Genomic DNA, 13,648 nt, shown 5'->3' with positions numbered 1-13,648 from the left:
AGCTTGCTAATGTCACATTTATAAAGACAATCTGGCAAATGGAGCAGAGGAGGCTTTCAAAACAAGGGACAGGGCAAGAAGGACTACTCTCAGGTTAAAGATGAATATAGCTTCCCTGCTTCTGCTACCTCCTAGCTGTGTGAAGTCACATAAGTTACACAGTCTCTCTGATCTTTGATTCTTCTCTGATAAAATGGGGATTATAATGCACATGATTGTGGTAGGGGTTAAGTGAGATAATACTGTACATTGCCAGCTCTGTGCTTAGAACACACCAGGTATTAAATTATTAATTATATACATTAACTATTAATACAATTGATTGTTAATATATTTCTTATTAACTATTATTTCATCTTGGAACATTAGCTTTATATCATTAATAATAATATGTACTATTTAAAATAATTTTTAAAAACTCTCTGGTCAAAGAGTCAAGAGTCCTGGTTCTAATCCAAACCCTGCTCTTTAGACAATACATGCATGATCTGGGAAGGTTGCTTTCTACTTATTTATGAGCCTCAATTTCCTTTTGGTTACAAATAAATGAATACAGGGTTTGGATTTTCTAATATTGTCTCTCCTTACAGAAAAACAGAAACATTTTAGCAACTTAAATACTCTAAGTTCATCTGAGTCTAATTTGTTTTCTTTATTCAAGAAGGTCGCCTTGAGCAGCAAAATCAAAAACAAACAAGTGGGACTGGAGTTCCCATCATGATGCGGCAGAAGCAAATTTGACTAGGAACCATGAGGTTGAGGGTTCGATCCCTGGCCTCACTCAGTGGGTTAAGGATCTGGCGTTGCCATGAGCTGCGGCATAGGTTGCAGATGTGCTTCGGATCTGGTGTTGCCATGGCTGTGCCGTAGGCCAGTGGCAACAGCCCTGATTAGACCCCTAGCCTGGGAACCTCCATATGCCGTGGGTGCGGCCCTATAAAGAAGACAAAAAATAAAATAAAATAAAATAAACAAGTGGGACTACATCAAACTAAAAAGTTTCTGCATCGCAAAGGAAACCATCCACAAAATGAAAAGGCAACCTATAGAATAGAAGAAAAATCTTTGCAAACCATATATCTGATAAGGGGTTAATATCCAGAATATATAAAGAACTCTCAAAACTCAATAGCAATGAAAATAACAACCTGATTTTACAATGGACAGAGGATCTAAATAGACATTTTTTTCCAAAGAAGATATTTAGATGGCTAACAGGTACATGAAAAGATTCTCAACACTGTTAAGCAGAAGGGAAATGTAAATCAAACCCACAATAAGGTATCTCCTCACGCCTACCAGAATGGCCATCATCACAAAGCCTACAAATAACCAGTGCTAGAGAGGGTGTGGAGAAAAGGGAGCCCTCCCACAATGTTGGTGGGAATGTAAATTGGTGCACTCACTATGGAGAACAGTATGGAGGTTCCTTAAAGAGCTAAAAATAGAGCTACCACATGACCCAGCAATCCCACTCCTGGGCATATATCTGGAAAAAATGAACCTCACACCTGTTAACATGGCTGTTATCAAAAAGAAAAGAAATAACAAGTGTTAGTGAGGGTATGGCAGAAAGAAAACCCTTGTGCATTATTGGTGGGAATGTAAATTGGTGCAGCCACCATGGAAAACACTATGGAGGTTCCTCAAAAACTTAAAAATAGAGCTACCATATGATCTTGGAATTCCACTTCTAGGTATTTACCCAAAGCAAACAAAAAAGATATATGCACTCCTATGTTTACTACTGCTTTACTTACAAGGGCCAAGACATGGAAACAATCTAACTGTCCATCAATGATGAATGGATAAAGAAAATATGCTGTAGGAGTTCCTGTTGTGGCTCAGCAGATTAAGAACCCGACATAGGTCCGTGAGGATGCAGGTTCAATCCCTGGCTTTGCTCAGTGGGTTAAGCATCCAACATTGCCACAAGCTACAACGTAAGTCACAGGTGCGGCTCAGATCCAGTGTTCCTGTAGCTGTGGCAGAGGCCTGCAGCTGCAGCTCCAGTTCAACCCTAGCCCAGGAACTTCCATATGCCATAGGTGCAGCCATGAAGAAGAAGAAGAAGAAGAAGAAGAAGAAGGAAATCTTGCCATTTGCAACATTTGCAATGATGTAGATGGACTTTGAAGGCATTATGCTAAGTGAAATAAGTCACAGAAAGAAAGATAAATGACACATGATCTCACTTATGTGAGGAATCAAAAAAAAAAAAAAAGAAACAAACAAAACCTAGGAGTTCCTATGTGGCTCAGTGGGTTAAGGATCTGGCGTTGTCACTGCTGTGGCTTGTGTCACTGCTGTGGCTCAGGTTTGATCCCTGGCTCAGGAGCTTCTGTATGCCACAGGTGTGGCAAAAACAAAACAAAACAAAACAAAACAAAAATGTAAACAGAAAAAAACAAAAACAAAACCCAAAATCTGAGCTCATAAGCACAAAGAACAGATTGGTGGTTGCCAGAAGTTGGGAGAATGAGGTGGGTGAAATGGATGAAGGGGGTCAAAAGGTACAAATTGCCAATTTGAAAATAAGTCTCTCATGAGGATGTCATGCAGAGCATGGTGACTATGGTTAATAATGCTACAGTGCACATTTGAAAGTTGTTAAGACAGTACATCTTAAAGGTTCTCATCACAAGAAAAAAGTCTGTAACGATGTATGGCAATGGATGTTAACTAGATGCTGTGGTGAACATATTACAATATATGCAAGTACCAGATCATCACATTGTACACCTGAAACTAATACAGGGTTACATTTCAATTACATCTCAATTAAAAAAAAAAAAAAAGGTCATCTTAAGTAAAGCATTACTTGGTACTTGTGGCTAAGGTCATTGGTCTAAAGATCAGTGATGCACTGCAAAATGTTGAACAACTGGCTCTCTGGGTTTTAAAAAAAAAAGCCTGCTTTATAGTGTTTGCCAATTTCTATCATGTAAATATTCCCACCATGGTTAACTTCAAGCTATCAATAGGATGTCAGCAAAGGTAGAGGTGGAAAGAGACACATACAAAATGGCTCTCTTGAAGCAGGCTCCAGCCCATCACTCTGCCAAACCTGTTGGATCTCAAGGCTCATCCCTCAGTTCGCACTCCTCTCAGTTCCTGAGCAGGAAGACCATTATGAAGAAAAACAGTTTCAGCTATCAGGCATCAGGATACTTTCTATTTTCAGCTTCAATTTAAGGCAGAGGCATAAATAAGACCCCTGCTTACCACACAGAAACACCACTGAATTCACTGCCATTTTGGAAAAAAAGAAAAAAGGTCTTAGAGGTCATGAAATACTAAAATGCAAACTTAATCTCATTTTCTTACAATCTATTCTAATCCTTCACTACTTTAAAACCTTCCCTAATCTCAGACTGTAAAAACAACAAATGACTTCTAAGGTTCTAAGTCAGAAAATTAGTGAAAAACACACTTCATCTTTTCTTCAATTCCTTAATGCCTATAAGGATGGACTTTGTCAAATCAACTCTTTCTCTCATCTGAAAAATCAACCATAAGTTTAATAATGGATAGACTCTGAATACAGTATTCCCATAGATGCTGAAGTTAGAGCATCTCAGGATGCAGAGCAACGCCACAAATGAGAACAAGCGCCAGCAGGTTTTATCACCTGATACATCATTTGTCGATTGCCAAAGTACTAAAGCCTTATAATCCACTCTAGGAGAGGCCCTCAGGACATAACTTGCAGCTTATTTTCTCACAAACCTGACATCTTTGATCATCAGACTTCTCAGACCTCAGAGATTTGAAGTTGAAGAAACTTTCAAGAACCTAATGTACTATTAAGAGCGAAGACAGCTAATATCTGACAGCCCAGCATGCTGCCTTATACAATGGTCCCCAGTAGTCACACAAAGATTTAGAAAAGAAAATTCTGCTGATTTTCACCCCAGCAAAGCATTTGAGATTCCTAAATTATCACCTTGAGTCACTATGGAAAGACCATTCTGACGTTATCGTCTGCACGATATAAGGAAAATATATGATACATTTTAAAAACATTCTCATCCAAAAGTTTTTAAAAGTGCAGTGTTTAATACCTAGAAAATTATCCATATGAAATAATTTATTCCTTGAAGATGTGATACTGCAGTAGTTCTATATTTTAAGGCACTAAAATATATAGTGCCTGCTGAGTACAAGGCATTTTGGGGACAAAACCTCGTCAAACAATATAGGGAATATTGTTATGTCCAATCCCTTTACTCAGCCAGATATCCAACCCCCGGATGCTGTGAGTGTCAGCTGTTAATGGCTTGCTACTGTTTCCTTCTCTAGAAAACTGTCACGGTCTGATTGGAAGTTATGTCACTAGGCAGGTCATTCCTTGCAAGAGGCAGCTTATTTCCATTAACTTAGTGACAAGGATGCAGAAAAGTCCTCTCATCCTCACATGTGTCTAAAGGTGGAATCAACTTTGCAGAACAATCTGTGCTCTAGAGCGCCCCCACAGGATCAGGCTAAAACAGTCTCCGGTTGAGATCACATGTTTTGACTCCTTCCTTTGCCCTGTCCCACTCCTCTCAATCCTCTTTTCCTGAGAACACTTCCTCAGTAGAGCATCTGCAAAAGAATCCAAGTCTCAGGGTCTTCTTCTGAAGCATCCAACTTAAGGCAGACTTAACACCCTTTGCTCAAGAATACAAGCCATATTAAAGTCAGCTCAACTAATAATTGAACACAGACTACATGTACAGGATTAAAAATGAAAGATGATGTGGAGGATGTGTCCATTCCTGGCTAAGACAGAACAACAGGTACCAGATTTTCTTCCTTTACAAAAGAAAAAATGGACAAAATGGACAAAAAATGGCCTTCATGATGTTATCATCAGGCAACAAAAGATAATGATCTTAAATAAGAGAAACGAATCCTATGATTTCCTCAGCTTACTGCATGAGAAAGGAATCCAGGACCATTCTCACTGACTCCTGAGCTAAGAACATAGAGCTGAGAGGCCAAGGTAGTAAGAGTTATCAAGGCAGAATACCAAAGAGGAGAAGGCTATAAGAAAGAGAACACTAGAGATCTGTAGAGGGTGCCCCTTGAATATTCAACTGAGTATGAGTCAGCACATGCAAATGAGGGAAAGAACACCAGAGAAGTTTAAAGGGAGAAATCCCTGGAGAAGACAGAGGGCAAAGAATGGTGCCCATTCCTAGCAGGCTGAGTAGAGAGCTTATAATTCATAGGGCATTGAGTAGAATACTAAAGAGTTTTGTCTCAGTCATGAGGCAAAAATAGCACTAGACTATACAACACTCTGATCTCATCTAATAATACTTAAAAGCAAGACTCAAAAGTATCAAACTATTTCTAAGTAACTTAACTGTACCCAGAAGAAAGCTCAAGAATATATATAGTATCTAAAAATATACAGCACCTTACAAGGTAAAATTCACAACGCTTGACATCTGGTTAAAAAAAAAAAAAAATACCTGGCGTACAAAGAAGCAGAAAAATGACCCCAAATTAGAAAAAAAAAAAAATCAATCACTTAAAACTGACTCAGAAATGACACAAACGCAAGAATTTAAAAAGTGCTTGTAACTGTATTTCATAAGCTCGAAATATAGAGGAAAGATTAAACATGTTAAATAGAGACATGAAAGACTTGAAAAAGACCCAGTTTAAGCTCCTAAAGATGAAAATTACACTGAGATGAAAAATACACTCATTGGAATTCATGGCAGGTTACATACTGCAAAGAAAATATTAGTAAACTTAAATACTTAGCAAGAGGAACAATCCAAAATGAAACACCCAAGAACAGAGCATCAGTGGTCTGTGAAACCCCATATGGACAAATATATATGTAATTATCATCTTCAAAAGAGAAAGAGGAATGTGGAAGAGAGAAAATATATTTGAAAAAATAATGGACAAAATTTTTATTTTTTAATTTTATTTATTTACTTATTTTTGGTCTTTTTAGGGCCATACTCACAGCATATGGAGGTTCCCAGGCTAGGGGTTGAATTAGAACTGTAGCCACCAGCCTACACCACAGCCACAGCAACACAAGATCCGAGCCACATCTGCAACCTTCACCACAGCTCACAGCAATGCTGGATCCTTAACCCACTGAGCAAGGCCAGGGGTCAAACCTGCATCCTCATGGATACCAGTCAGATTTGTTTCCACTGAGCCATGACAGGAACTCTGACAAAATTTTTCAAATTGGTGAAGACTATAAGCCCAAAGGCTCAAGAAGCTGAACAAATCCAAAGTGTAAGAAATATGAATAAAACCACAATAAGACAAGTCATAATCAATTATTAAAAACCACTGATTACAAGAAAATATTACAAGCTGCCAGAGGAAAAAATACATATTAAGTACAGAGGAACAAAGATAATGATGACAAAAGATTTCTTATCATCAACTATGCCAGCCAGAGGACAGTGGAGCAATATCTCTAAAGCACTAAAAGAAAAAGTGTCAAGTAGAATTCTATACCCAGCAAAAATATCTTTTAAAAAATGGAGGCAAAATAAAGTCTTTTTTCAGGTATACAAAAGATGAAAGAGTTTATCACAAGCACACCTATATACAAGAAATATTAAAGAAGAAAATTTATAATAGGTGAAAATCTTGATCTATACAAAAGAAGAGCACTGGAAATGATAATTATATGAGTAAATTTAAAGACATTTTCTCATTACATAAGCCTCTTTAAAAGATAATCAGCCGCTTAAAGCAAAAATAATAAAAATGTATTTGAGGGTTTATAACAAATGCAGAAGTAAAATATATGAAGACAACAGCACAGGAGTCAGGAGGGGAGAAAGGGTATACTGTAATGAGGTCTTTATACTATATGGGAAGTAGTACAATAGCACTTGGAAGTAGACTGTGGTTAAGTTAAAGATATATATTATAAATTGCAAAGTCACTGCTACAATAACACAAAAAAGTTTTAAAGGTCATAAAAGAGATAAAATGGAATCATAAAAATCACTCAATTAATCAAAAGAAGAAAAAGAGGAAAAAGAAGCAAGTAACAGATGGGAAAAATAGAAAATAAATAGAAAGATGGTAGATATAAACCCAACTGTATCTATAATCATATCATAAGTGGTGGAAAGATGGCCCCCAGTTATCCCTGTCTCTTTGTATTCAAACTCCTGTGTAATCTTCTCTTGTTACTTGCTTCTACTACTGGAATATAGGATATCACCTCCATGATTGCTACATAAGATTGCTACATAAGAATTTCCATCTTGCAAACAGATTCTCTCTATTGACTATTTCCCTTGCTAGCTTGAAGTAAACTCCCACATGAAGAAGTCCACATGGCAAGGAACTAAAGGTGGCTTTCATTCTGACAGTATGTAAGGAACTGAATCTTACCCACAACCACATTAGCTTAGAAATAGATTCTTCCTCGGCGGAGCCTCAGATGAGACTCTAGCCCTGCCTGACACTTTGACTGCAACCTTGTGAGATACTCTGTAGCAGAGGACTCAGCTAGGCTGTGCCTGAATTCCTGATTCACAGAAATAGTGAGATAATAAATGTGTGTTTTTTCAAGCTGCTAAGTTTATGGTGATATTGTTCTGCAGCAATAAATCACTAATAAAACATTAAATGTAAATGGTTTAGGCAGTTCCTATTGTGGATTTACAAATCTTCCATTAAATAAATCTCAAAAAAGCAAACTCAGCCAAATTTTTAACCTAATGTAAAATAAGTGCTCAGGAGTTAACAAATCCGACTAGGAACCATGAGGTTGTGGGTTCAATCCCTGGCCTCACTCAGTAGGTTAAGGATCTGGAGTTGCTGTGGCTGTGGTGTAGGCCGGCGGCTACAGCTCCAATTCGACCCCTAGCCTGGGAACCTCCATATGCTGCAGGAGCAGCCCAAGAAATGGCAAAAAGACAAATAAATAAATAAATAAAAATAAGTGCTCAAACATGAAATGTGAATTTTGCTTAATAAGAATTAGATTTCAGAATCAAAGTATAAATGAAAAGACAATTTTTTGTTCCTATTTTCCTATTAACATTAAGATGAGGGAGTTACTGTTGTGGCTCAGTGGGTTAAAAACCCAACTAGTACCCATGAAGAGGTGGGTTCAATCTCTGGCCTCGCTCAGTGGATTAAGGATCCAGTGTTGCCATCAGCTGTGGTGTAGGTCACAGGCACAGCTCGGGCTGGTGTTTCTGTGGCTGTGGTGTAGGCTGGCAGCTGCAGCTCTAGCTTCTATTCGACCCCTAGCCTGGGAACTTCCACATGCCACAGGTGTGGCTATAAAAACAAAAAACAAAACAAACAAACAAACAAAAAACAAATGTAAATGGTTTAAACACTCAAAGTGGAAATTGCCAGACTGGAGAACAAAAAACAAGACCAACGCTACGATATATTTGAGAAATACACTTTAAACATAAAGGCTCAAGTAGGTTAAAAATGATGAGAAAAGACATGCTATTCTAATCTAAAATAAAGCAGGGGAGTGCCCATCGTGGCTCAGTGGTTAACGAATCAGACTAGGAACCATGAGGTTGCAGGTTCAATCCCTGGCCTTGCTCAGTGGGTTAAGGATCAGGCTGTGGCGTAGGCCGGCGGCTACAGCTCCAATTAGACCCCTAGCTTGGGAACCTCCATATGCCGAGGGTGTGGCCCTAGAAAAGGCAAAAAGACCAAAAAATACATAAATAAATAAATTAAATTAAGCAGGAGTTGCTATATTAATATATGGCAAAGTAGATTTAAGAGTAAATAAATTAATAAGGTAAAGAGGGTCATTTCATAAAGAGTCCAGTTCAATAATAGGACATGACAATCCTAAATTTAAAAACTGATAGAAGTATAAGGAGTAACAGACAAATCCATAATTATATGTAGAGATTTCCCCACCCTTTTCTCAATAATTGAAAGAACAAAAGAGAGTATATCCTGGCCCAGAGAATAAATCTTTTGTCTCTTTTTCCCAGTAGTGTTCTTAAATTAAAAGTGCTAAAACTTTCATCTCTACCCTTAATCTCACCGAAATCATCGATGGCATTTCACAGGGAGAAAGAGGAGCAGGGCAAATCGCTAATACAAAGTAAGCCAAAGGCTAGCTCTGAGAAAGGAACACTTTTGTTTGTTTATCGGCCGCACCTGTGGCATGTGGGACTTCCTAGGCCAGGGACTGAACCCATGCCACAGCAGTGACTCAAGCTGCTGCAGTGACAACGCCAGATCCTTAACCTGCTGCACCACAAGAGAAAGAAACACTTTTAAAAGGGACAGAAAAGATGAGAGAGGGAAGATAGTACTTCACTTTTTCCAGAGCTCTGAGGGTCAGCTGAGGCGGCGTGTTCTAAATGGTCTAGAGGAATGTATACTCATAGCAGATTGTCCTCTGTTATCAAAAAGGTTGAGGCCTAGCTACTTTTAGCTCAAAGACATCAGGTATTATTACAATTTGCTTATATAAAACAGTATTTAGATTATCGGTAATAGAGTAGTAAACAAAAACCTTTAAGAAACCCAATATGGAGTTCCCTTTGTGGCTCAGTGGTTAACGAACCTGACTAGGATTCATGGACATGCAGGTTCAATCCCAGGCCTCAATCAGTGGGTTAAGGATCCGGCGTTGCCGTGAGCTGGGGTATAGGTCATGGACACGGCTTGAATCTGGCTTTGCTGTGGCTGCAGCATAGGTCGGCAGCTGTAGATCCAATTCGACCCCTAGCCTGCAACTTCCATGTGCCTCTAGGGTAGCCCTAAAAAAGCAACAAAAAGAAAAAAAAGAAAAAAGAAACCCAATATGTCAGTGGGGAAGATATCTCTATGAATATGTTTCATGATAACATTGCTGGATCCAAGGGGGAAAACAACTTGGCCTACAAGAGAATTTAAGATGCTGCTGTATAATGCAACTTGCTCACCCCATGTGAAATCAATCAATCATCCAATTCAACACAGCTACAATGCTGAATCAATAATTAGCTGTAAAACCTACGATATTAACAGGGAAATAATTCACACAGAGTTGCACTGATGGCCAACAAATGAGAAACTCCATAAAAAGGGAAAACAATGTTTCTCTGTTGGGTTGCTACAGAAAAGAATCGATTGGGTAGCAGTTCCTGGAACAGATTATGACGATCCTACAAAGCTTCAGGTCATTCAAATTCACTTTAGTGTTCAGTACCATTGGGCAATTTTTTAAAGAAAAGAGAAAGACCTGGGTAACTAAAGTAAGGATTATTTTTATTTTTATTTTTTTAATTTTTTATTTTTTTGTCTTTTTGCTATTTCTTGGGCCGCTCCCGCGGCATATGGAGGTTTCCAGGCTAGGGGTCTAATCGGAGCTGCAGCCACTGGCCTACGCCAGAGCCATGGCAACGCAGGATCCGAGCCGCGTCTGTGACCTACACCTCAGCTCAGGGCAACGCCAGATCGTTAACCCACTGAGCAAGGGCAGGGACCGAACCCGCAACCTCATGGTTCCTAGTCGGATTCGTTAACCACTGCGCCACGACGGGAACTCCCAGGATTATTTTTAAAGAGATAAATCTCTTGCAAATTGGTAGAAGCATTCTGGAGGACAATATCTATCCGAATGTAAAATGTGTGTACCTTTTGTCCCCAAATACTCACCACTCAGGCATGTTCACAAAACTGACTCCTCAGATATGCCCCCAAAGACATGTATCATTTAGAACCCTTTCCAACTGGGAGGATGGGATTAATACATACACACTACTATATGTAAAGCAGATAACCAACAAGGACCTACTATACAGCACAGGGAGGACTACTCAATGTTCTGTAATAACTTATATGGGAAAAAAGAACGGATATATACATATGTGCGTGTGTGTGTAAAACTGATCCACTTTACTGTACACCTGAAACGAATACAACATTGTAAATCAACTATATCCCAATAAGACAAAAAGGAACCCTTTTCTATCAGGTAACAGAAAATCAATGTGATCCGGCTTAAACAATAAAGAGGGCTTGTTGGCTCACAGACTTGGAAAGCTCAGGAATAAGATGGTTAACTGTTTGGGCTCTTTTTTGGAGGTGAAGGAAATACCAACAGAGGAATGGAAAGGTATCAGGGACAGGAAGGGAGCTGGCATAGGGTACAGTATTAAGCTAGTTTCCTCTATGGACAACCAGAGGTTAATTCCACTAGGGAAACCCTGAGAGCCAGTGTAAAACATGTACTTCAAAGGTAATCCACCCTAGAGCAGAGGGGTATCTATACCAAGAGTCACTGGTTGAGAGCTGTCCCTAAGGGACATTCATTCCATTCTGCTAAGGAGACAGCAAAAGGGACTCCAGCAGCAAGAGAAAGCCCTCAGGCAAAGGATTCAGTACTGACGATTGTTGGTCAGTCCAGTGTGCGCTGAAGTGATAAAGACAAGAGGATACAGGTAGGGAACCAAGAGCATCTGCCTAGGATGGACTTCAGGGTTGAGTAATTTAGCAGCTCAACAATATTATAAGATTCTCTCCTCTCCTCTCCTCTCTGATTTCCAGGGTTAATTTTATCTAACCGATGCTTCCATAGTGGTCATTAAGTGATTATCAGTCCCAATTGGGGCTACAGATATTGTAGGATATAGAAAGCACTCTAGTGTCAATATTCCAAGCAACAATGCATGCTTATGTTTAGCCTAATTGGACTAAATCAAGGCACAGGCACACTTCTGATTTTGTTACCTGACTTAAAAAAAATCAGAATCAATCCCCAGAGATAAGGATAGGCTATCTTCCTCAGACAGAAAAGGTGGGTAGCATTTTTTTCTTTTTTTTTTTTGGTCTTTTTAGGGCCGCACCTGCAGCATATGGAAGTTCCCAGGCGAGGGGCCAAATGGGAGCTGCCGGCCTATGCCACAGCAACACCAGATCCAAGACACATCTGCAACCTATATACCACAGATCGTGGCAATGCCAGATCCTTTAACCCACTGAGTGAGGCCAGGAATCAAACCTGCAGCCTCATGGACACTAGTCGGGTTCTTAACCCACTGAGCCACAATGGGAATTCAAGAAGCACGGTACCATTGAGAAGGTGTAACTTGTGAGTGGATGCTAGGAAGTTCAACCACAAAGGTTCAGTGATTGTTTAAAGATGCCACTTGTAACTTTCTTTGCAATGCAAAAACCTAGGGGCATGTAAAATGTGTGTCAACAGGGGACGTATATTTAAACAAATTGTGGTACATCCTTAGTACCGTAATGCCATTCTCAGAACCTCTGCAGTAGTAGATGTTTATGTTCTGATATAAATGGGTCTCCATTTTAAGATATATCATTAAACAATAAAGGCAGGAGTTCCCATCATGGCTCAGTGGTTAAAGAACCTGACTAGTGTCCATGAGGACGTGGGTTCAATCCCTGGCCTCGCTCAGTGGGTTAAGGATCCAGCATTGCCATGAGCTGTGATGTAGGTCGCAGGCACAGCTTAGATCCCGCATTGCTGTGGCTGTGGAACAGGCTGCCAGATACAGCCCCGATTTGATCCCTAGCCTGGACACCTCCATATGCCGTGAGAGTGGACCTAAAAAGACAAACAAACAAACAAAAACAATAAAGACCTATGCAAATCAGTGTATAAAGCAAATCACTTTTTAAATTGAAAGCAGGTAGATGAATGGAAAATTTATGTTAAAGCCTAAACAGCCAAAGACCACCAAGGATAAGCTAGTAGTATGACAAGTTCAGATTTATCATCTTGATGCAGTGAGGAAAGGCCCTCCAGGAGAACAGTGCAAACATCTTTTTTTAGGGTTTGAGTTCTTACTAAAGGATTCTGAGGAGAGTTTAAGGGAGTGGCAATCAGTTCCAGGTTGGTTGCTTTCCCAAGGCAGCATTCAGAGACTGAGTGCTGTCTTGAGATGAGGGGACTTTAGTGAGATTGGGTCTCTTGATAATAGATGAATGTAGCAAAGTGGGGCTTTGGGGTAGTCATCAGTAAGAAAGCAGGAGCCGCTCAAAGAGGGGACCATTACAGCATTTTGCAGCTGCTGCACAATCATGGGAAAAGGAATGTTTTCTGTTAAATCTGCATCTGATTTCATTTGTCTGTCCCCCGGCTTTAATGATAGAAGGGTTCCTTTTTCTTCCTTTCAGTCTGAGCTGATTTCTACTTCTTCAGTCCCAAAGAGGTTTTTACTCTTTCTTAAGGAATACTAAGAAACTGTTAACAGTAGTCACCTTCGGAAAAGTGGAAGGGGTTGGAAAGGTGAGCAAGAAAAGATGTCCACATTATTAATTTGCATCTTTTTGTTTTAGTTATATTTACTGAACATGACCATATGTTAATTTTGGTACATTTTAAATGTTAATGTGGATTCTCTGGGCAGTGAGAATATGACCCTTCTTGTTTGGTTGTTTTCTTCTTATTATTTATCTGTAGTTTGTGAAGAACAAACATTATTATTATTATTATTATTATTATTATTTTGTCTTTTTTCCTTTTCTAGGGCCGCTCCCGCGGCATATGGAGGTTCCCAGGCTAGGGGTCGAATCGGAGCTGTAGCCACTGGCCTACGCCAGAGCCACAGCAACGCGGGATCCGAGCTGCATCTGGGACCTACACCACAGCTCACGGCAACGCCGGATCCTTAACCCACTGAGCAAGGCCAGGGATCGAACCCACAACCTCATGGTT

This window comes from Phacochoerus africanus, chromosome X, assembly GCF_016906955.1.
Source record: "Phacochoerus africanus isolate WHEZ1 chromosome X, ROS_Pafr_v1, whole genome shotgun sequence".
NCBI lineage: Eukaryota > Metazoa > Chordata > Mammalia > Artiodactyla > Suidae > Phacochoerus > Phacochoerus africanus.
Note: the sequence above shows the minus strand (reverse complement) of the source record.